Genomic DNA, 24,158 nt, shown 5'->3' with positions numbered 1-24,158 from the left:
AGCTAGAAGAATGGTCTAACGTTTGGCAATTAAAATTCAATGCGAAGAAATGCAAAGTGATGCACCTAGGGTGTAGAAATCCACGGGAGACGTATGTGTTAAGCGGGGAGAGTCTGATATATACGGACGGGGAGAGGGATCTTGGGGTGATAGTATCTGAGGATCTGAAGGCGACGATACAGTGTGACAAGGCAGTGGCCATAGCTAGAAGGTTGCTAGGCTGTATAGAGAGAGGTGTGACCAGCAGAAGAAAAGAGGTGTTGATGCCCCTGTACAAGTCGTTGGTGAGGCCACACCTGGAGTAGTGTTCACTTTTGGAGGCCATGTCTTGCTAAGGATGTAAAAAGAATCGGTGCAAAATAAAAGCTACAAAAATGGTATGGGATTTGCGTTACAAGACGTATGAGGAGAGACTTGTGCACCTGAATATGTATACCCTGGAGGAGAGAAGAAACAGGGGTGATATGATACAGACGTTCAAATATTTGAAAGGTATAAATCCGCAAATGAACCTTTTCCGGAGATGGCAAGGCGGTAAAACGAGAGGACATGAAATGAGATTGAAGGGGGGCAGACTCAAGAAAAATGTCAGGAAGTATTTTTTCACAGAGAGAGTGGTGGATGCTTGGAATGCCCTCCCCCGGGAGGTGGTGGAGATGATAACGGTAACGGAATTCAAAAATGTGTGGGATAAACATAAAGGAATCCTGTTCGGAAGGAAAGGATCCTCAGAAGTTTAGCCGAGATTGGGTGGCAGAGCCGGTGGGGGGAGGCGGGGCTGGTGATTGGGAGGTGAGCCTTGTTCTGGGCAGCTTCTACGGTCTGTGCCATGAAAATGGCAGAAACAAATGAAGGTCAGGTATACACATAAAATAGCACATATGAGTTTAAATTGTTGGGCAGACTAGATGGACCGTGCAGATCTTTTTCTGCCGTCATCTACTATGTTACTATATGTTACTATGATAGAGATGTTTAAATACCTATGTGGTGTAAATGCAGAGGAAATGAGTCTCTTTCAATTGAAAGGAAGCTATGGAACGAGGGAGCATAGGACGAAGGTGAAAGGGAATAGAAATAACACGAGGAAGTACTTCTTCATGGAAGGGTGTGATAGGGTGTATGTCCTATGATGGGAAGATTTAGGTAGCGAGCCCTAGAGAAGATCCAACAGGACTCAAGCTTACAGATTGAAAACCTGGGTTTGAGGTTGGTTTCATAATTCCCTTGTACACCTAGGACGACTGGACTTGGACCCTGCAGCGAGTGCTTGTAGCCAGTCAGGGAGAGCTATGTGGGAGGTGGCAGGGCAGCTAACCCTTTAGGATTTCCATTAGTGCAATTCCCTGAACTCTAAGAGCAAGCCAAGCCTACCCAGTTAGTGAACTGTGAACTGGAGAGATATCTGCATCTCATTTGCATAGAGAAAGTGAACTCTCCTGGAGGGGAGAAAGGAAAGTGTCAATTTGTGGGGAATGAGGACTCACAGCAACTGTACAGGGGGAACTAAATAAAGACCTTCCAGCAGGTGAGCCTTTTATGTAAGGCGAGTGATTGAAGTTAGATGGTAGAGGTAACCCTTGAGGAGAATAAAAAGAATCCTGGACTGACTTCTGGTTGGAGAAGCGGGAGCCAAATCAAGGAGGATTGTGGACTGACTTCTGGTCAGAGATGTGAAGCCAGAGAACAACATTTGACAAAAGGGTAGTGGATTCACGCAATGGCGTGCTGGTGGAGGTGGTAGAAACAAAAACTGTATCCGAGAATTCAAGAAAGCTTGAGAGAAGTACATAGGATCTCTAAGGAGGTGAAAGGGAAAGTAGATGGCATGGATGGGCAGACTGGATAGGCCATATTGTCTTTATCTGCCTTCATTTTTCTATGTTTCTGTGTTCATAAGACTGCACACACTGTGTCAGAAAGTGTGTGCCCTTTTTCAAAAGAATGCACACTAATAGTGGCAAGTAAAAAAACACAGATTTTCATTTTTTTCTGTTATCAATAGAAATCAATCAAAATAAAACATGGAAAAGAAAATAAGATGATACCTTTTTTATTGGACATAACTTAATACATTTCTTGATTAGCTTTCGAAGGTTGCCCTTCTTTGTCAGATTTTGGGGTTTTAATGGCATGCAATGACATGGAATATGTCACTGACATTTCCTATGTCATTGCAAAGGACAGCCCATCCCTACTCCCCATAATCATAGAGGGAAATGGAGTATGACCAGAGGTAAATTATTACAAACAGGCCCTTTGCCCTTGGCAGTCTGATAGGGGTATGGGTCCCTCTCTGAAACATTCCCCTGGGATGATGCAGTGGCAAGCTAAAAGACTCTTAAGAGGTCAAAGAAGTCATAGAGCCAGTGTTGTAGTTTTAATAGTAGTAACATGTAGGAGCTTATCAAGCTGGAAAAGTGTCGTGAGCATCAGGCCCCCAAGCACTTCCGCACTACCCACTGCTGCACAAAGGATGCCAATGGACTGAGCATAATTTTGACAGCCCCACCTCCTTTGCACCCTATGCAGCTGCACTGGCTGTACATGCATAGGCTGAGGAAGGAGAGAGCGAAAAAAAGAAAAGGTAATGCTGAAAACAGAAAAGGATCACACAAAGAAAGTGAAAAAGAGATTAGAACCAACCCAGCTAGAAAAATAAAATGCTAAGACAACACAAGTAGAAAAGAAAAACTTTATTACATTTTTGGAAACTGGAATGTGTCAGCTTTGGAACAGTGCATCTTTCTATTTTTGTATACCGTAGAGTACAGAAGGAAATGCATTTCTGTTTTTCATTTACTGGTACTGCACTGCTTATAGTCTGGCTTCCTTAGATGTTTCCCATTTCAGTTTTTGTCTGTTTCTTTCTAAGTGTAACACGGGTCTCAATCCCTGCACTGCTAGATTGCTCAGTTCCAACGTCGGACCGGGGTCACCAAAAGATTTTTCTTGTTCTCTCTCTCTCTCTCCACACTTCCTATACTATACAGTCCTTTCTATAGGTTAAGGTCCAGAATAGAGATCTGGTAGTAATAGGGAATGAAGTCTGGCTTCAGAAGGGGTTCTCTGCCAGTCCATGGAACAAGCGTCCTCACTCCCGATCCAAAGAACCACACAGCACTCCAAATTCAACTTTACTGAACTTTCTGCAACCAGCAGGTAAAACCATTGTATAACTTCTTCTGTAAAATTAACATTCCTCAGCGACCCTCCAGACTGGTCAAGACGCTTGGGTTATGTACCCCTACCAGCAGAGGGAGACTGAGAAAACACTGAACTTTGAACACTGTACATATAGCCTGTGCAGAATCCCAACTAGCCAGTATTTTCTCAGTCTCCAGCAGAGGTAGAGGTACAACCTGTGCAGTCTTGCTAGTTTGGTGAGGTATAGGATTATTTTGGGGGATTTTTATTTTTTTTCCCCTGTTGATTGGAGCCCTGTACGTGTGTTCAAAAAAAAAAAAAAAAGGAAAAGTGCTTCGGGGGTCTGGGTCCGGTGGGGCCCAGCCTTCCCCTTGGGGTGTCACACCTGCTTGGTCGGATCCCTCCCCCTCTGCTACTCCATCTCCGGTTTTGGCAGCTTTGTGCCTTGACTCCTGTGTCAGGACGGGAGCCTTGAGTGCCCATAAAAGATTCAGTTGTTAGCACTCGTTTTGCTTGTTGGTAAAATAAATAATTAATTAATTAATTTGTATCTCTCCACACCAGACATCACTGCGGAGACCCAGGCTAAGGTATCGGACTGCTTATCCGATATTGCTGCATGGATGTCCAACCGCCACCTGAAACTGAACATGGCCAAGGCCGAGCTTATCGTCTTTCCACCAAAACCCACTTCTCCTATTCCTTCTCTCTCGATCTCAGTTGATAACACCCTCATCCTCCCCGTCTCATCCGCCCGCAACCTCGGAGTCATCTTCGACTGCTCCCTGTCCTTCTCTGCGCATATCCAGCAGACAGCCAAGACCTGTCGCTTCTTCCTCTTTAACATCAGCAAAATGTGCCCTTTCCTCTCTGAGCACACCACCCAAACTCTCATCCATGCTCTCATTACCTTTCGCCTTGGCTATTGCAACCTACTCCTCACTGGCCTCCCACTTAACCATCTATCCCCCCTTCAATCCGTTCAGAACTCTGCTGCACGTCTTATATTCCGCCTGACCGATATACTACTACTACTATTTAGCATTTCTATAGCGCTACAAGGCATACGCAGCGCTGCACAAACATATACTCATATCACCCCTCTCCTCAGGTCACTTCACTGGCTTCCGATCAGATACCGCATACAGTTCAAGCTTCTCCTTCTCACCTACAAATGCACTCAGTCTGCAGCCCCTCATTACCTCTCTACCCTCATTTCCCCTTACGTTCCCGCCCGAAACCTCCGCTCACAGGACAAATCCCTCCTCTCAGTACCCTTCTCCACCACCGCCAACTCCAGGCTCCGCCCATTCTGCCTCGCCGCACCCTATGCCTGGAATAAACTTCCTGAGCCCTTACACCAAGCCCCCTCCCTACCCATCTTCAAATCCTTGCTCAAAGCCCACCTCTTCAATGTTGCTTTCGGCACCTAACCTTTATACCTTTCAGGAAATCTAGACTGTCCCAATTTCACTGCCCCTACTTGACTGACTGTACATTTGTCCTTTAGATTGTAAGCTCTTTGAGCAGGGACTGTCCTTCTATGTTAAATTGTACAGCGCTGCGTAACCCTAGTAGCGCTTTATAAATGTTTAGTAGTAGTAGTAATTTTCGGGGCGAATACATCAGCTCCGTGTTATCTGCCTATTGTTTGTGTGAGACTGGAGGAGCAGCGTTTCTATTTAGTGAAAGAGCAAGGCAGTCAGAGTCAGTTTTGTGCAGTCCTTGCCGGGGGTTCGCCGATGTCCGCGGCTAAACTTCTTTGGTGCCACGTGTGCTTGCGTCGGGGGTTAGAAGTGACTGGCGGGCAGTGTCAGCTCTGCGGGGAACCGAATCAGATTTCCGCGGCTCCTCCGGAGTTGACACAGGAGAGCCCAGTAGTGTTGGCAGCTCCGTTGCCATCGGGTATGCCGGCGAGAACGTCAGTGGTAGCGTCTGTGAGGGGTCTCGTCTTGGCAGCCATTTTAAATTCTTCCCGCCCTGAGCCTGCGGTTTTGGGATCCGAGTCTCCCTTTTGGGGTCAGGTTTTAGGACATGATAATTTAGGGGGGGTTGGCTTTACCCCGGAATTCGTACGGACCCTTTACCAGACATGGAAATCAGGTCCTTCTCTTCCCCAGTTCGATTCTACGGGGGGAGAAGGCAATCCACTGTTACCTAAAAGGCCCCATCTAGAGCGGGCTGATGAGGTACAGTGTGGTTCCCCTTCAGGTTCAGATGCTATTAGTGAGATTGGAGAGGCTGACATTTTTGAAGCCTCTCAGGAGCAGGGTTGTGTGACCCCTGGGGAGGATCCCTCAGTGGTACGGATCTTTCAGAGAGATGAGCTTGCGGAGCTTATAGATCGTGTCTTCTACGCTTAAATTTGACCAGACAGATGTTCCTGTGGGAGAAGTTAAGCAGGTGGACCCGTTGGTTAAGGGGATTCAGCATAAGGCACGGTCCTTTCCCATGAATAAGGATCTTAGGGAGATGATCTCTTAGGAGTGGGGGGCACCTGATTCTCTGTGTAAGGTGTCTCGAGCAATGGCGAGACTTTATCCTCTTCCTCAGGAGGATAGGGATTCCCTTAAGGTTCCTACAGTGGATGCTCTGGTTACAGCAATCACTAAAGCTACTCTGGTAGACGGTGGTGCCGCTCTCCGTGATCCCCAGGATAGGAAGTTGGAAACTTTTCTGAAGTGTAGTTTTGATTTGTCAGCTCTGGCCCTCCAGGCTTCTGTGTGTGGGGGTTTGGTAGCACGAGCATGTTTTCGCTGGTCAGAGAGGCTCCTTGATGAGTCAGCAGATGTCGGGGCTTCTTATGTGCAGGATTTGGCCAAGTTAGAGATGGGGACGTCTTTTTTTTCAGATGCGCTTTATGATTTGTTGCACGCTGCAGCCAAGAATATGGCCCTAGTAGTGGGAGCGCGTAGGGCTCTATGGTTGCGAGGTTGGGTCGCAGATGCGGCCTCCAAGTCTAAGTTATGTTCTCTTCCTTTTAAGGGTTTCATGCTCTTTGGCGAGGATTTGGATAAATTGGTACGTGGTCTCAGTGATGTTAAGCTTCCTCGTCTTCTGGAATTTCATTCCAAAACAGGTTCCAGAGGGGCGTTGGCACGAGGACGCTTTCGGGAAGCCTGACGGTATAGACCTGGTAGATCTAGTGGGACTTCTAGAGGTCGTTTTCTTCAGCGCACCCAGTCCTTTCAAGGAGGTCACCGTGGAGGCCGTGATTTCTCCTTGGGGGGTTCAGGTTCGGGACGCAACCCCCAATGAAGGCTTCAGGGCCCAGCCACTGGTGCAGGTAGGTGCTCGGCTGAGTCAGTTTTACCAGAGATGGGCCCAGATCACATCAGACCGGTGGGTTTTAGAGGTTATTCGAGAAGGGTATGTGCTGGAATTCGAAGGTTAGCTCCCCGAGTTTTTTCTGGCGTCCCCGTGTCGTTCTCCTCTAAAGAGGGCAGCAGTGCAGGACACGTTGCTTCGTTTGGTCAATCTGGGGCCAGTTGTTCCCGTTCCCTTGGGGCAGCAAGGGACAGGTTGTTATTTGATTTATTTTGTGGTGCCAAAAATGGAAGGATCCTTTCGCCCTATTTTAGATCTCAAAAGGGTCAATTCGGCTCTAAAGGTTCCCTCCTTTCGAATGGAAACATTACGTTCAGTCATTGTGGCAGTGCAGAGTGGGGAGTTCCTCACTTCGCTAGATTTGACAGATTTGACAGAAGCATTCACATTCGTCCGTCTCATCAGCGTTTTCTTCGTTTTGCCATTTTAGGAAAACATTTTCAGTTTCGTGTGCTGCCGTTCGCTCTTGCGACAGCTCCTCGAACTTTTTCCAAGGTTATAGCGGTGGTGGTGGTGGCAGCAGCGTTGCGGAAGCAGGGCATTTTAGTGCACCCTTACCTCGACGATTGGTTGATTCGGGCTAAGTCAAAGAGGGAGAGCGAGATGTCTACGGCTCGAGTGGTGAGTTTCTTGGAGTCCCTTGGTTGGGTGGTGAATATGCCCATGAGTCATCTCAGTCCATCGCAGTCATTAGAGTACCTCGGTGTCTGCTCTGATACAGTAAAGGGCCGGGTGTTTTTACCACCGCTTCAGAAACTCAAGTTGCAAGATCAGATTCGCCGTCTTCTTGCGGTGCGATCTCCAATGGCCCGGGCTTATCTTCAAGTTCTAGGAATGATGGCGGTGACCATAGAAGTGGTTCCTTGAGCCAGGGCGCACTTATGTCAGTTGCAGTCAGCTCTTCTGAGCCCTTGGTCCCCTCAGCAGGGTTTGGAGGTGCAGTTGCCGTTGACCGGTCTTCCCCGTCTCAGCCTGTGCTGGTGGCTCCATACGTCCAACCTGGAAAAAGGAATGCCTTTGGAATCCCCGGAATGGATAGCTCTCTCAACGGATGCCAGCCTCGGAGGATGGGGAGCTCATTGTCTTGGACAAGTAGCCCAAGGTCGGTGGTCCTGGGAGGAAGCGCGGTGGTCCCGGGAGGAAGCGCAGTGGTCCATCAATCAGTTGAAGACCTGAGCCATTCGCTTGGCCCTTCAGTTCTTCCGGGACCTACTTTTCGGCAAGACAATCAGAGTACTCTGCGACAACGCCACGGCCGTGGCCTATGTCAATCAGCAAGAAGGCACAAAGAGTCAAGCGGTCGCACAAGAGGTGGCGCAGTTGTTTCATTGGGCAGAATTTCATCTTCAAGCTCTTTCGGCGAGTCATGTGGCCGGGGTGGATAACATGGACGCGGATTATCTGAGCAGACATACTCTAGATCCCGGAGGGTGGGCACTGCATCGGGCGGTGTTCTCTCGCATTGTGTTGGAATGGGGTCTTCCAGATGGATCTCATGGCGACAGCGGCCAATGCGCAAGTACAACGGTTTTTCAATTGAGGAAAACATCCTCGGGCGGAGGGGATCGATGCGCTTCTTCTGCCGTGGCCACAGGAGTTGCTGTATGTCTTTCCGCCGTGGCCTCTGGTCGGTCGAGTAGTTCAGACCATCGAGCGTCATCCAAGTCTGGTGATTTTGGTAGCTCCGAATTGGCCGCGTCGTCCGTGGTTCGGAGATCTGGTGCGTCTGGCGGAAGCAGATCCGATTCCTTTGACAGAGACAGTGTTGTTGTGTCAGGGTCCGATCATGATGTCCGATCCATCTCCGTTCTCGCTTATGGCTTGGCTCTTGAAAGGAACAGGTTGAAGAAGAAAGGGTTTTCTTCTAGGGTCATTGCTACAATGTTGTTGCAAGCGTTCCACTTCTCTAGCGTATGTTCGCGTCTGGAGGCTTTTTGAGAACTGGTGTCAGGAACGGGCATTTCTCCCTTTTCAGACTTCAATTGCGGAACTGCTGGAATTTTTGCAGGATTTCTTGGATAGAGGTTTGGCTCTCTCTACCTTGAAGGTGCAGGTGGCGGCTTTGTCCTGTTTCCGCGGAAGAATTCAAGGGAAGTCCTTAGCTTCTGCGCCCGATGTGATCCGTTTCTTGAAAGGAGTCAAATTGATTCGTCCTCCTCGGCATCAGTTGGTTACCCAGTGGGATTTGAATCTTGTTTTGAATGCTTTGGTTCGCCCTCCGTTTGAACCTTTGGTTTCGGCTTCTTGTAAGGATCTCTCCTTGAAAGCGGTGTTTTTGGTAGCCACTACGTCGGCTTGGAGGGTTTCGGAACTTCATGCTTTGTCTTGCAGGGAGCCTTTCTTGTATTTTTCTAAAGAAAAGGTTTCTTTACGGCCAGTGCCTTCCTTTTTGCCTAAGGTGGTTTCAAATTTTCATGTGAATCAGATGATTTCTCTGCCAGTCCTAGGGGATAAGTCAGGAGATTCAGAACAGCGTCGTTTGGCTAGATGTTAAGCTCTTCGAGCAGGGACTGTCCTTCTATGTTATATTGTACAGCGCTGCGTAACCCTAGTAGCGCTTTAGAAATGTCAAATAGTAGTAGTAGTAGTAGTAATGTTCAGCGGGTGTTACGTGTTTACCTGAAGAGAACTCAGGAGTTTCGAGCCTCTGATCGCTTGTTTGTTTTACATGGTGCAGCTAAGAGGGGCGCAGCCGCTTCCAAAGCAACTATCTCAAGGTGGTTGAAGGAGGCTATTGCATCTGGCTATTTACTGAAGGGCCATAAGGTGCCTCTGGTATTTTTAGCTCATTCGACTAGGGGAGTGGCGGCCTCTTGAGTGGAAAATAGTATGATCCCTCCACTGGATATTTGTCCAGCAGCAGTTTGGTCTTCCTTACATTCCTTTGTGAAGCATTACAGGATTGACATTCATGCGAAGGAGGATGCCAGTTTTGGTGTGGCAGTTTTGACCTCTGGCCTTAAGGTGTCCCGCCCATAGATGTTTACTGCTTTGGTACGTCCCAAGCGTCTTGACCGGTCTGGAGGTTCGCTGAGGAAGGTGAAATTAGGTCTTACCTGCTAATTTTCTTTCTATGGCACGCGTGCCAGAGAGGGCACGCAGAGCCCTCTCCCTTGGCACGCGCGCCGTCGCCATCGCTGGTCCGCCCACTCTTCTTCCCAGTTCGGCCTTCCTCCCGCCCTCCCTCCAACGCAACGAGCAACAGCCCGCCCGCCCATCCTCCCTCCCGCCTTCCCTCCCTCCCAGCACCAGGAACTCCCCTCCTCCTAAAATTTAAAAAGCGTACCTCCTCAGTCGGGGTTAAGGCGGCGTGCGTTGGCAGCGAAGCGCCTGTGCTTCGCTCGACGCGCCTTCGGCCTTCCCTGTCTCTCAAGCACGCCGCCTTAGCCCCGACTGAGGGGGTACGCTTTTTAAATTTTAGGAGGAGGGGGGTTCCTGGTGCTGGGAGGGAGGGAGGACGGGCGGGCGGCCTGATGCTCGTTGGGTTGGAGGGAGGGCGGGAGGCCGGCCTGGTGCTGTCTGTGTGCTGCTGGGTGGGAGGGAGGCCTGATGGTGGGTGCTGGGTGGGAGGGAGGCCTGCTGCTGCTGCTGCGTGCTGGGTGGGAGGGAGACCTGATGGTGGGTGCTGGGTGGGAGGGAGGCCTGCTGCTGCGTGCTGGGTGGGAGGGAGGCCTGATGGTGAGTGCTGGGTGGGAGGGAAGCCTGATGGTGGGTGCTGGGTGGGAGGGAGGCCTGCTGCTGCGTGCTGGGTGGAAGGGAAGCCTGATGGTGGGTGCTGGGTGGGAGGGAGGCCTGCTGCTGGGTGGGAGGGAGACCTGATGGTGGGTGCTGGGTGGCAGGGAAGCCTGGTGCTGGGTGCTGCTGGGTGCTGGGAGGTAGGGCAGGGGGGAGAGGAGGGCTGCTGGACATTTGTGGCTAGAGGGGAGAGGATGGTTGCTGGACATGGATGGAGGGCAAGAAATGAAGAAGAAAGGAGGAAAGTAAAGAAATCAATGGAAAGGAAGCCCTGGAAACGGAGTTAAGAGAACAGATAGAGAGTAGCAGAATCAGCGACTAGAACCAATATGGATAGAAAAACAAAATCACCAGACAACAAAGGTAGGAAAAATCATTTTATTTTCATTTTAGTGTTTGGAATATGTCGAATTGGAGAATTTACATCTGCTGTCTTATTTTGCACTGGGCATACTGGAGCTGTAACAGCTTACAGAAATGATTTATAATGGAAGAAAGTCATGTTATTTTTTTCTCCTACACTAGTATAATATTTTCAATGATGTCTGTTTATATGCGCCATGGCTGGTGTAAGGAGTGTGGCTATCATAGGGGTGGAGTCATATGTGGTGACCCCGCCCACAATGAGTACCGGCACTTTGCGATAAATAATTCGGTTTTGGGTTGCTGTTTGGGCACTCGGTCTCTAAAAGGTTCGCCATCACTGCTCTAGACCCTCCAGACCTGTCAAGAACCCGCCCTGTATATAGGTAGGCCAGGAGTTGTGCGGAGTTGTTCTTTTGAGCTGATGATTGTTGCTTACGTTTATTCAGTTTTTCAGTTGCCAGGTGCTGTTGCTGATAGAAGTCTGGTACAGGTTGATTGCTCTTGTGGCCAGCCTGTGGAAGCACAAACATTCTTGGTTTTGAGTTACCACGTACAGGGTTCTGTGAGTTGTTTCGTTTTATTCTCTGCTTTGTTATTGATATACTGGCTAGTTGGGGTTCTGTACATGCTATATGTACAGTGTTCAAAGTTCAGTGTTTGCTGGTAGGAGTACATAACCCAAGCGTCTTGACCGGTCTGGAGGGTCTAGAGGAAAGAAAATTAGCAGGTAAGACCTAATTTCACCATTGGTCTCAACAGTCCTCCCCGTCCATTCAAGATTGTGTGATACAACCTCAATCAATTTCCAAGTGGTTTCACTTAGTAAGCCCAAAGTATTTACATATTTACAGCTCCATCTGTTTTTTACCCGTCCCTTCGGGCTAGCAATAATCGAAGGCTGCTGCTGATCACAATTCAGTTCCTCTTCAGGCACAGACCCTTTTGGCTGTCCTTCTTCCTGCAATGCACTTCTCAGAGCTGCACTAGCCTTGAACGGACTTCCCCTGCTCTGGATCCTGCTCTTGGACTGAGTTCCCGTTGTCCACCCGGAGCTCCTCACTCTTTCTCAGTTGCCTCTGTTAGGGGCAGCAACTCTCCTTAATTCCGCCTTAGTTTATTCTGCCACTCCAGAAGCCCCCTCTCCTCCAAGGGTCCCGGCGGGGGTACAGGCAACCAAAGATCCCGTGTTCCCCTCTGTAGTCCCTTTTATCAATTCTGACTCCTCCCCAACTATCAATCATTATTCAATAGCACTTTTCCTCAGCAAGTTATCCCAGAACCCATCCCCTTGGGCTATATCCCCACTCCTCTTACAGCTCTCAAAGTTGCCAGGTCCGCGGTTTTCCCACAGAATTGGGCAGCCTCCTGCGTGAATTTTTTAAAAGTCATGGGTCGTGACTTTTTGGGCGTTTTTCACCACTGCCACCCATGGGTGGATCTGTTTTTCCCACACTCTGCTTGCCCTCCTATTGGTCAAATTTGACCTATATGAGGGCAAGGGAGGCGGGATCTGGTCAACTTTAAATGCCTTGCCTCCCCCACCTGTCGTGATGTGTGTGAGGACTAGCACTTCGAGAAGGCTTCCACAACAGCCCGCCATGTTATAGTGCAGGGAAAGGGCTGACTCCAGCCTCTGCCATGCTGTAGTGTAGGGGAGTAGAGGGGGCAGCACAGACTCCCTTTGCACAGAGTGGGGGTAAAGACACAGGTGGCCACAGCCCTGCTGGGGCTGGTGCTCACGCTGCAGTCAGTGTGCCTGCTAGACTGCTTTCTGCTGGGGAATGATACGCGCCTCCCCCCACCCCATGCTGGGCTTCCCAGCCCCCAGCGAGCTGCATGTGGAGTGGCTGATGGCGCTAGAGAGCTGTCCTGCGCCACCCAGGTTGGCAGCTTTGTGTGCTACTATTACCAATGCACCCTGGCCAACAGCAGCAAGTTTTGACTCCAGGAAGGCTGCGCAGCATGCGCACACTCACAGAGGATCCAGGGCAGTGGGACGGTGAGGTGGGGGAGGTGCTGTCGAGGAAATTCTTCAGGCGGTCTCAGGAGAGATGGTTTCCTTGGTCTTGAAAAAATGTTAGATTCTGAGCTGACAGCATAGGGATAGAACAACTTTAGGGAAAAGGTGGTACATATATTTTTCAAATAACCATATACTTATACTCTTAGAAACAAAATTAGTGTTTTAGTGATTTTGTGATGCTGGATTTTGTTTGTATATTTGTCATTTTTTTATTATTATTTGCAATTTTAAAGATTTAGGGCTCCTTTAACAAAGCAAACTGAGCAATACACAGATAAGACAGCCCAAGTCATGCCCAAAAGTAGCCCAACAATTTTTAACACCCTGCTCCTTACTCAGCTATTTTTGGGCTAATTTTGGGCATGATGGGCAGGAAACTTTTTCACCATCTGGCAACTCCATAACCGTCCTCAACCCAGTGACTCTGGAGAGTTCTAACTCTCCTCTTAGTAACCCCATTATGATATGAGATTATATAAATAATGGTCTCTTATTCTGTATTGGATGAGTTCTGAATGCTAAGCATGTAGTTCCTGTGCAGGGAAGTGTAAACAGCCCCGCTTGTTCCTAGTTTCTTCAACAGTAGCTGTATTGGCTAAGGTCAGGTGACCCTCAGGGGAAGGAATGCTGGCTTCGGCCTAACCCCTGGTAAGCCTTTCCTTGGCTGAGAGATGCCCAGCTCTCCCACCTACTACTTATCATTTCTATAGCACTACTAGATGTATGCAGCGCTGTACACATGAACATAGAGTGCAGGACTGGCTTAGTGGTTAGGGTGGTGGACTTTGGTCCTGGGGACCTGAGGAACTGAGTTCGATTCCCACTTCAGGCACAGGCAGCTCCTTGTGACTCTGGGCAAGTCACTCAACCCTCCATTGCCCCATGTAAGCCGCATTGAGCCTGCCATGAGTGGGAAAGCGCGGGGTACAAATGTAAAACAAAACAAAACATGAAGAGACAGTCCCTGCTCGACAGAGCTTACAATCTAATTAGGACAAACAAACAGGACAAACAAGAGATAAGGGAATATTAAAGTGAGGATGATAGAATAAGGGTTCTGAACAAGTGAATAAGGGTTAGCAGTTAAAAGCAGCATCAAAAAGGTGGGCTTTTAGCTTAGATTTGAAGACAGCCAGAGATGGAGCTTGACGTACCGGCTCAGGAAGTCTATTCCAGGCATATGGTGCAGCAAGATAAAAGGAACGGAGTCCGGAGTTAGCAGTGGAGAAGAAGGGTGCAGATAAGAGAGATTTACCCAGTGAACGGAGTTCCTGAGGAGGAATGTAGGGAGAGATGAGAGTGGAGAGGTACTGAGGAGCTGCAGAGTGAATGCACTTATAGGTCAATAAGAGGAGTCTGAACTGTATGCGGAAACTGATAGGAAGCCAGTGAAGTGACTTGAGGAGAGGGCTAATATGAGCATAATGACACTGGCGGAATATTAGTCGTGCATCAGAATTTTGAACGGATTGAAGAGGAGAGAGATGGCTAAGTGGGAGACCTGTGAGAAGCAAGTTGCAATACTCTAAGCGAGAGGTGATAAAGAGTGTGGATAAGGGTTCTGGTAGTGTGCTCAGAAAGGAAACGGCGAATTTTGCTGATATTATAGAGAAAGAAACGACAGGTTTTAGAAGTCTGCTGACTATGTGCAGAGAAGGAGAGGGAGAAGTCGAAGATGACCCCAAGGTTACGAGCTGATGAGACAGGAAGGATGAGAGTGTTAGTCACAGAAATAGAGAATGGGGGAGGAGGAGAGGTTGGTTTAGGGGGAAAGATAAGAAGCTCAGTCTTGGTCTTGTTTAGTTTCAGATGGCGCTGAGACATCCAGGCAGCAATGTCAGCCAGGCAGGCTGATACTTTGGCCTGGATGTCGGCTGAGATTTCTGGTGTGGAGAGGTAGATCTGGGAGTCATCAGCGTAAAGATCTCTATATATAAAAGGCACCGCCAACGTTCTAAATGAAGCCTCCAGCCGGACGTGTGAAGGGGGAGAGATATCCGGTTTCCCCAGGAGTGTCTGCCCCGCCCTCGCTCTCTCTGTAACACAAACAGTGAAGGAAAACACAGCAAAGCACGAAATCAAATCGCTCTCTGTAAAAGTGAAGGACTCAGAGGAGGGAGGAGAGAGAGGGCAGAAGCCCTCACTATCTCTGTAACATAAACACAGCACAGCAGGAAACTTAACACTGAAGGACTGGACTCCGAGGGGGGAGGGGACAGACAGCACAGGGGAAGGGAGAGAGGGCAGAGGGCAGGGACACACACACTCCCACATGCACACAGAAGAAAACCTTGCTAGCCCCCATTTCATTTGCATCAGAAACGGGGCTTTTTTACTAGTGATACTGAAAACCATGGGATGAGATCAGAGTACCAAGGGAAGAAGTATAGATGGAGAAAGGAAGAGATCCCAGGACAGATCCCTAAGGTACTCCAACTGACAGTGGGATAGAAGTAGAGGAGGATCCACTTGAGTATACACTAAAGGTAAGCTGGGAGAGATAAGAAGAAAACCAGGAAAGAACAGAGCCCTGAAATCCAAGTGAGGACAGCGTATCAAGGAGTACACTGTGATCAACAGTGTCAAAAGCAGCAGATAGATCGAGAAGGATGAGGATAGAATAGAGACCTTTGGATCTGACCAGGAACAGATCATTGGAGACTTTAAGCAAGCACTGTTTCAGTTGAATGAAGGGGGTGAAAGCCAGATTGAAGTAGATCAAGAATAGCTTGAGATGAAAGAAAGTCAAGACAACGGCGGTGAACAGCATGTTCAAGTATCTTGGACAGGAAAGGGAGGGGGGAGATGGGGCAATAGTTGGAAGGACGGGTAGGGTCCAATGAAGGTTTTTTAAGGAGCGGTGTGACTACGACATGTTTGAAGGCATCAGGAACAGTCGCAGTGGAAAGTGAAAGATTGAGGATATGACAGATAAAAGGGATGACAGTAGGAGAGATAGTGTTAAGTAGATGGGTGGGAATAGGATCAAAGGAACAGGTAGTTAAGTTTTGAGGAGGAAATAAAATGTGTAGTTTCCTCTTCAGTGATTTCAGAAAAGGGAGGCAGGGGTTGGAGGGTTGAGAGAATGGACTAAGGGCTGGTTGAGAATTCAAGTTTCACCTTGTGAACCTTATCATGAAAGTACTCAGCCAGAGTCTGGGGGGAAAGTGAAGGGGGAGTTTGAGGTGAAGGCACTTTGAGGAGAGAGTTCAGTGTGGCAAAGAGACGTCACTTGTGGAGGACTTTCAGCTCATCTGCATATCCTCACAGCCTTCTCCGGGGTGACTCCCAGGTCTACTCCGATCCACTCAGGGCCTCCGCTCTAGGTGCCGCACGCCGGGGCATTTTCTCTTTACATTTATATTTTCTCCCAGTTACTACTTATGGCTGCAGTACACTTTCTCTTCTTGGTACTGTCCCTTCCTAATCTGTTTCTCCATCTGAAACCACTGTACACTGCCAGAATACATTGCCCACCCTCTGCTTTCATCATCTCACCATCTCTTTTGTCCTTTTCCTTCTTCTCAGCTCTCAACCTTCAACATTTCCTTCCTTCCATTAATCCATCTCCTTTCTATCTGAGTACATCTCGCCTTCGTCGCTGTCGTCATACCTCTCCTACTCTTCTCCGTTCTCTCTTGCTCCTTCTCCTGCTCTCCACTGGGGACATCAATCCCAATCCTGGTCCTACACATCAGCTCTCATCCTATTTGTGCAGGTTACACCGTGATGTCTCCAATCTAATTTCTGTTCCTCTCCTCCCCCCTTTTTCCCTGCCTTTCCCGTGTGCTCTGTAGAATGCCCGCTCTGTCTGTAACAAACTTTCCTACATCCATGACCTGTTTATCTCTCGTACACTCCATCTGCTTGTCCTAACTGAAACTTGGCTTTGCCCTGAAGACTCTGCTTCAGTTGTGGCCCTATGCCATGGAGGTTATCTTTTCTCCCATACTCCTCGCCCGGTTGTCCGCGGAGGTGATTTTGGGCTACTACTTTCACCCACTTATAGATTTCAACCTCTTCTTCCACCTCAGTGTCACTGCTTTTCTTCCTTCGAAGTCCACTCCATCCGTCTATTCGCTCCTCTGCCTCTCCGAGTTGTAGTCATTTATCGACCCCTTGATAAGTCCCTTTCTTCCTTTTTCACTGACTTTGACGCCTGGCTGTCCTTTCTTGAACCTTCATCTCCTTCCTTCATTCTTGGGGATATGCTTCTCAGTTTCTCGCTTTAAAATCCTCTTTCGATCTTCAACTGTGCTCCACTACCCCCACTCACCAGAATGGCCACTGTCTTGATCTTATCCTCTTCTCAAACTGCTCACTCTCCAGTTTCTGTACCTCAGCTCTTCCCCTCTCTGACCATCATCTGATAACTTTCACACTTAAACACCCTCCTCCCCAGTCCCGTCCAATCTTAACCAATACATTTAGGAATCTTCAGGCTATTGACCCTTCTACTCTGTCCTCCAGTGTTTCAAATCTCTTCTCTACAGCTATGTTATCCAAGTCTGTCAATGAGGCTGTCTCTTCCTATAATACTATTCTCTCCTCTGCTCTGGATACTCTTGCTCCTCCCATTCCCCGTTCTGTAAAGCGTACCAAACCCCAGTCTCGGCTGACGTCTAGAATCTGCTACCTACGTTCCTATGCCCGCTCTGCCGAATGCCTTTGGCTGAAATCCCGTGCCATGCTGACTTCATACATTTCAAATTCTTGCTGACCTCCTTCCAGTCTGCTCTTTTACTTGCCAAACAGGATTATTACATCCATTCTCTTGGCTCAAACCCTCGACGTCTCTTTGCCACACTGAACTCTCTCCTCAAAGTGCCTTCACCTCCACCTCCCTCTTCATTTTCTCCCCAGACTCTTGCTGAGTACTTTTGATGATAAGGTTCACAAGATTAAACTTGAATTCTCAACCAGATCACCTCCACCTCTTCTTCCCTTAATGTTACCACCCCTCTCGGCTGGACTGTAGTGATGTGCTCCCAGATACCTGTTGTTTGTAGTCGTGGCGAATATCCAGGGAACACACACTCACAGCAGAGGGAGTGGAACAAATAAACTAACCTTGTCCTTTACTCTCAAAGAATAAAGGAGGAAAAGAAGCTAAATTTAGGATTTGTTCCTGAACTGGAAGAACCGCACCTTCAGATTTGCAAATCATCTTTTTCTTTATTGACTACAAATGCAAACAAATTTTCATTCAAATAAACTCAAATTCACAATTAGTGTGTGGCTTAATAGAACTGCAATAACATATTAAACATTCAAATGTAGAACTACATGTACACCCTTAACTTTTTCTGTTTCTTTCAACAAAATCACCTAAAAAGGCAGAAAAGGACCTTTTCAGATAAATATTTAAATTGTCTTTTATCAAAATCAGATGTTTCTATATTCTTTCCTTGCTATTGATGTCAGCATTTGAGTCTTTATGGGTATGATGGATGTTTGTGCAAGGATCTCACTTGAACCCAGAACACTTAGGCAAGTCAGGAAAACATGGATTTTTTTATATTTGATGTTGTTCTGTTCTTTAGTTGTCCCTTAAAATGTTGTAAACCAAAAAAACTATATGTCCTTCAACACCCTTTGCAAATGTCACTTAGCTGTGGTTGAATTTATTTAGGTGAGGTCTTTCTTGCGTTGGAGCTCATCTGGAAATCCTTCAGCGGATGATCTACAGAATTCTTCTTCCTAAAACCTCACTTATAAAGAAAATAAATGGGAGCAAAGCCCTTAAAACTCCCTGCTTGTCCAGGAACTGACTCCACTCTGGTGACAATTAATCAGTTCTCAATACTGTGGCCACACTCTCTAATTGAAATAAAATAAGTTAAAGGTTTTCTCACTACAAAACCTATTTCTCACTGTTGATTCCCTGTTCTAAAATCCAGCAGGCTTCACACTGCATTCAGAGATCTCACACAGTAACCCATTCTATATTCAAATGGTGATTCAACATTGCATCTCACAGACTTCACATATAAACATAACATTTCCCTGCACAGCTATCAGATCAATCTGGAGAATACAGCATACTCATACGAAAACAGTGCTGGATTTTCTTTAATCTGCAGTCTGATTCCAAACCCTGTACTGAACTCAGAACTCCAACAACACACCTTTCCCACAGACACAGCTTAATGGCTTCTTTTTCCAAATATCAACTTCACTTCTCAGTCCTTCCCCTGTGTCATACTTAAAATCCTTACACACTTTTTCCTGACACCCTTATAGGCTTTCTCATGTAGTACAATTCCCACCACAAATCAAAGCCTCTCTCACCCTAAAATGGTAAATCACTTATCTCTGGAAATTCAGGGCTATACTGGAACATTCACTCAGCTCACTTTCAATATCAAAGTACCCTTTTTCAATGTCACTTATTTCACTTTAAACTCATAAAATATACTTTTATTCCTCTTACATTTCACACACTCAGAATACGTTTATCTCCCAGTCATTCCCTGCTCTGGTCTTCAGCAGGGTTGCCAGGTGGAAAAATTTTTTTTCCCTTGTGCCCGCACTCGAGCCCAAAAAAAACAGCCCCAAAACCGACCAAACACAAACCCCGCCCCTGACACCCCCACCCCCCGCGGCGTCATCACCCCCGCCCCCGCCGTTCATCAACCCCGCCCCCGCAGTCACCGGCCCCGCCTCCCACGTCACGGACCCGCCATCCCGTCATCCGGCCCCCGCCTCTCACGTCATCCGGCCCGCCTCCCCTTGCATCGGCCCACGACCCATCCCCCGTCATCGTCCCCGTACGCCTCCCACGGTTCATCGGCCCCGCCTCCCCACGTCACTAACCACCGCCCAAAAACGTCAATTCAACCCCACCCAAAACGTCCACTATACCCCGCCCCCCCGCGGCCAGAAAAAAAACCGCCCGAAGCACAAAGACCCAGCCCAAAAAACCGAAACCCGCCGCGGGCAAAAATTTCCCGCGGCGGCGGTCGCGGAAAAACGCCCAATTGGCGGTAAAACCGCCCACCTGGCAACACTGGTCTTCAGTTCACTCAGCAGTCTCCCTGGCAACTCACCCCCCTAGAGGAACACCTGACATCACTCAACCAATCAGCTTGTCAGCTAAGACAGGTTTTTTTCTCTGATCTGTTTAGAATCTAGGCTGTCCCTTCCCCCATAAAAGTAAATGCAAACTTCCTATATAGAGAATTTCAAAGTCAATTTTAACCTGACTTGTACCCAAAACAGCAAGGAACATTTATAGTACAATCCCCACTTAATCATGGTTTATTCCTTGAAAAATAAAACCATATTTAAGAAACATCTCACACTTTCTTCACCTAACTCTATTAATAATTTCCAAACTAACTTTAAACCTTTTCCAGCCAGCACCATCCACCAAAACCCTGGAACAGCCCCCCCCCCCAGAGCCCCAGGAAAAAAACATTTAATATATGATACTGTTGCAGGAATGGATGCATGAATTTGTGATACTTCAGGAGTCAGACAGCACACACCAGTATGAGAGAAAAATCTTCTTTATTTGCCAGCAAACAAAGCAAGACATCAGTTCTAGCTCTCTTCTCCTCCTTCTCAGCTCTCTGGGTCTTTCTCTCAGCTCTCTGTCTCAGCTCTCTTCTTATGCTGTCTTCTCCTTCTTCTGTCTGTTCCTTCTGTCCTTCTCTTTCTTCTGAGCTCCTTCTGACGTAAACTGCTTCTGCTCCCACTTAAATAGGGTCCTAAGCCCTCCTCCTAGCCTAGCCCCCTTTACTCCCAATTGGTTAAGAAACTGATTGGCTACCTGGCCTCAACCAATCATTACTTTTGAAATATCAGTTACATAGGTTCCAGACATCCTAGACTGGCCTGTGACCTGGGGCCCCTCATGCCAGACATTTGGTCTCCAGTCTCTTACATTTCTCATTATGATTGATGTCTCATCTATAGCTTAAACTGGATTCTCTTAGAGACTAGAGGCCCCATCTAACATTGGTTATTCTCATATTCCTAATCAGCTTCATACTACCTACTAACTAAACTCTGGCATTCATTAAAGAGGTCAAAAGTCAGTCTTACTTAATAGCATACATATCAGGCTATTACTTTCAAGATCATTTCTACATTTACCTATAATTAATCAAGGAGAAGAGAGCTGGACTAATTTCTGACCTCGTTCACCTTTCAGCTTCCTTCACAAAACTAGCTAAGACCACAGAAAACTCAAAACATATGTTGGCCTCTCCACAACAGACAAAGAGTAACATTAGATTAAAAAGGTATTCTACATTTAACTACACAGAGTAAACATATTCTAAAATAAGCATTCTTATAAGACATAGCTAAACATCAGAATATCTAGAATTATTTAGAATCTAACTATGTCCTTATAACAAAATCTACATAATCAAGAACTTCTGAAATAGTATTTCAGCCTTTAAACTTCAGCATGTCTGGCTCATTCCTTTGTTCATTCATAATAGTTTACAGCTGTGCCAGCATTTAGCAATCCATCCCTCACAAGGGTCTTTCTGACCTTTCTGACCCCAGCCCGGCAAGACTTTCAAATAATATGAACCATCTGGCATTCCTTCATTCTGCTTGCAAATAAAGCTAGAATTCAAACACCACTTTAAACCCCAGATTTTAACAGAATTAACCCTTATGATTCTTCTATATATAATTATGCCATGGCTGCCTCATTCCCCCCTTTGAGACTAAAATCAGCTTATGCAGAGATAAGTCTCACAACTCAAACTCTGGAGATTATAGTGATCCTAATTAGGAATAGACTTGTGAATCACCATTACCCTACTTGTTAAGGTCCGACGGCATACTGCCGAAGCACATGAGGCCAGGAAACAAACAACAACCCTGCTAAAACTAAGACTATTAGGGAAATGAACAAGGGGCGTATCCAGGAGGTCAATGACCACCACCAGGAGGTAAGGTCTAATCCTCCTCGGTAATCTTCCACATTAAGACTGGCCAACTGTAGGACTTTATCCATAGCATGCCTAACTACATGCGTCCTATTTATGACAATAGTACAGCACTCTGAAGAATTTAGCACTGTGCAGAGACCACCCTGAGCTGCAAAGAGATAGTCAACCCATACGGTTATACTAGAACTATACTTAATTCATTAATTTGATCCTGCAATGCATTGACTACCACATTCAGCTCATGAACTAAAACATGGAGTAGGGATTGAAGTCTCCGGGTAGCCATACCTAGTTCAGTAATACCCGCTACCGGGCCTCCAATTGGAATCCAGGCCGTGGCAGAAAGGGCTACAAGTCTCTTTTTAGTCAGAGGATAAGTAGAATTAATTACTGGAGGGCTAATTCAATCGCCTCATCCTCTGTGGCAACGGAGGAGGGTAAGGACAAAGCCTCTCGCTTAGAGCGGTGCGGGGATAGTGGCTTAAGAGGAATAACTTTAGGAAAATAATTCAAGGTTACCAATACACAAAAATTATTGTAGGGGAAGAATCATGTGGAGGACATTATCACAGAGCCAGTAATGACCAAGGAGAGGGTGAGAAAGTTCCCAATAAATGTAGGCTCAGGCTGGAGATTAGGTGCCCATAATGCGAGCCCCTATCCCAGGGGAACGAAGAAAATGGAGACTTTGCACCCATAGCCCAATCCCCAATTGTACAGGCTGCTCATTGTTAATAACCCTTCATACCCCGGGACTTATGAAAGTAGAAAATAGCTTGGACACTATAGTCTTCTCAGTGGTACGTTAGGAGCCAGATAATCACCTTGGTCATAATCTACAGGTATGGTAGCAGGGCACATAGGAGTACCTGGAGAACTACCCACACAGGTTCTCCTTTCTGGGAGAACATTAGTATAGTTACAGGGAATGGGAAGAACAGTTGAGATGCTTCTTGTTAAACAAAACACTCCAGAGCTGGATAGGGAGACGTAAAACTGGCCTTAGAGAAGAGTCAGAGGGGGAAGTAGCATTATAAAGGACCACCAAGTATAATCCTGGCTCCAAGGACCTGAACTCGAAAGTAGGAGGTATAAGAGCTGGGAGTTGCACAGGGACAGGAACAGCTGGGACATCTGTGTATAAGGAGAAATCGGGAACACACAATACAAGGGAAGTAATCTTTGCCTGGCTAATTAGTTCCTGGACTGAGTGTAACCAAAGGTTGGAGCGAGTTGGGGTATTAGGAACAAGGAGGCAAGTAGAAAACAACAAAAGCATCCAAACTACTAACATTTTCTTTCTTCCTAATCTAAAACAAATACAGCAAACTAATTAAGCAATAATATTTCAACAGTCTGTGCTAATCACAGATTACTCTAATATAGTGTTCTCAGTCTTTGAGTTCTTATACCAGTTGGGATAGACCCTCAACTGACAAGGATCAAGCTCTCAAATTCCAGGAAAGCCAGAATCATGGAAGAAGAGTCTCAGTGTGAAGCCGAAGTTCAGCCGCTCCTGCAGTGCAGTTGACCCTTCTTTTCAGCTAGTAGATTCTTTGGTTCGGGTCAGGCGCAACTTCAATGGCTCCGCTGGATCTCTTTCTGCTCTCCACTGTCTAGGCTCCGTCTGATCCGTGCTGGGCTCAGTCTGGTCAGCAGACTTAATTCGAGACCAATGGACCCATGGAGTTATCCCTGCGACCTTCACAGCTGCAGGGGTAGAAAGCAAAACAGTAAAAGGTCCTTTCCATCGGGGCCCCAGAGGCTGGAGCTTCCAGTCTTTCACCCAAACTCTATCCCCTGGCAGGAAGGAATGTACCTGAGCCTGGAAGGGGACAGGGTTTATTTCTCCACATAAGACTGAAGCTCAGAAATTATCTTCCCCAAGAGGGCTACCTGCTCCTGCACCTGGGCAGACCCTAAAATCCCTATGTCTCCCTTAATTCCCTGTAAAATGGCTGGGGGCTTCCCATACACAATTTCAAGGGAGAGAGGGCTGTTCCTTTAGTTGGGTGCATCGGAGGCGGAAGAGGGCTAGTGGCAATGCCTGTGGCCATTTCAATTGGGTTTCCTGACAAATCTTTGCTAGGCTATTTTTCAAGGTTCTGTTTGCCCTCTCAACCTGCCCTGAACTCTGGGGACGATAGGCACAATGCAATTTCCAGGTAATGCGCATTGCGCGGGACAGGGCCTGAAGTGTAGCTTCAACAAAGGCGGACCATTATCTGAACCTATGGCAAGGGGCAGTCCATACCTGGGGATGACATCCCTAAGGAGGGCTCGAGCTACTTCTGTGGCTTTCTCAGTGACTGTAGGATATGCTTCCACCCACCCAGAAAAGGTACAGACCATGACTAAGAGGTATCGGAACCTACCACTCCTGGGCATTTCTGTGAAGTCTATAACTAGGACTCAAAGGGTGTTAGTCCTCTAGACTGAACTCCTGGTGAATACGGGGTCCCTGACGAGCATTATTCTGGGCACAGAGAGTACATCGGCAGAGGCAGTGGCAACCAGACTATCCAATCCTTCCAGCACCACTACTCGATTGAGTAGGCGGGCTAGCTGTTTTCCCTAAGTGTGATAGGTCATGAGCTTGAGACACTACAGGCCAAGCTAGGTGGCGTGGCACCAGAACTCTGGTA

The sequence above is a fragment of the Microcaecilia unicolor genome, chromosome 11, assembly GCF_901765095.1.
Source record: "Microcaecilia unicolor chromosome 11, aMicUni1.1, whole genome shotgun sequence".
Classification (NCBI taxonomy): domain Eukaryota; kingdom Metazoa; phylum Chordata; class Amphibia; order Gymnophiona; family Siphonopidae; genus Microcaecilia; species Microcaecilia unicolor.
Note: the sequence above shows the minus strand (reverse complement) of the source record.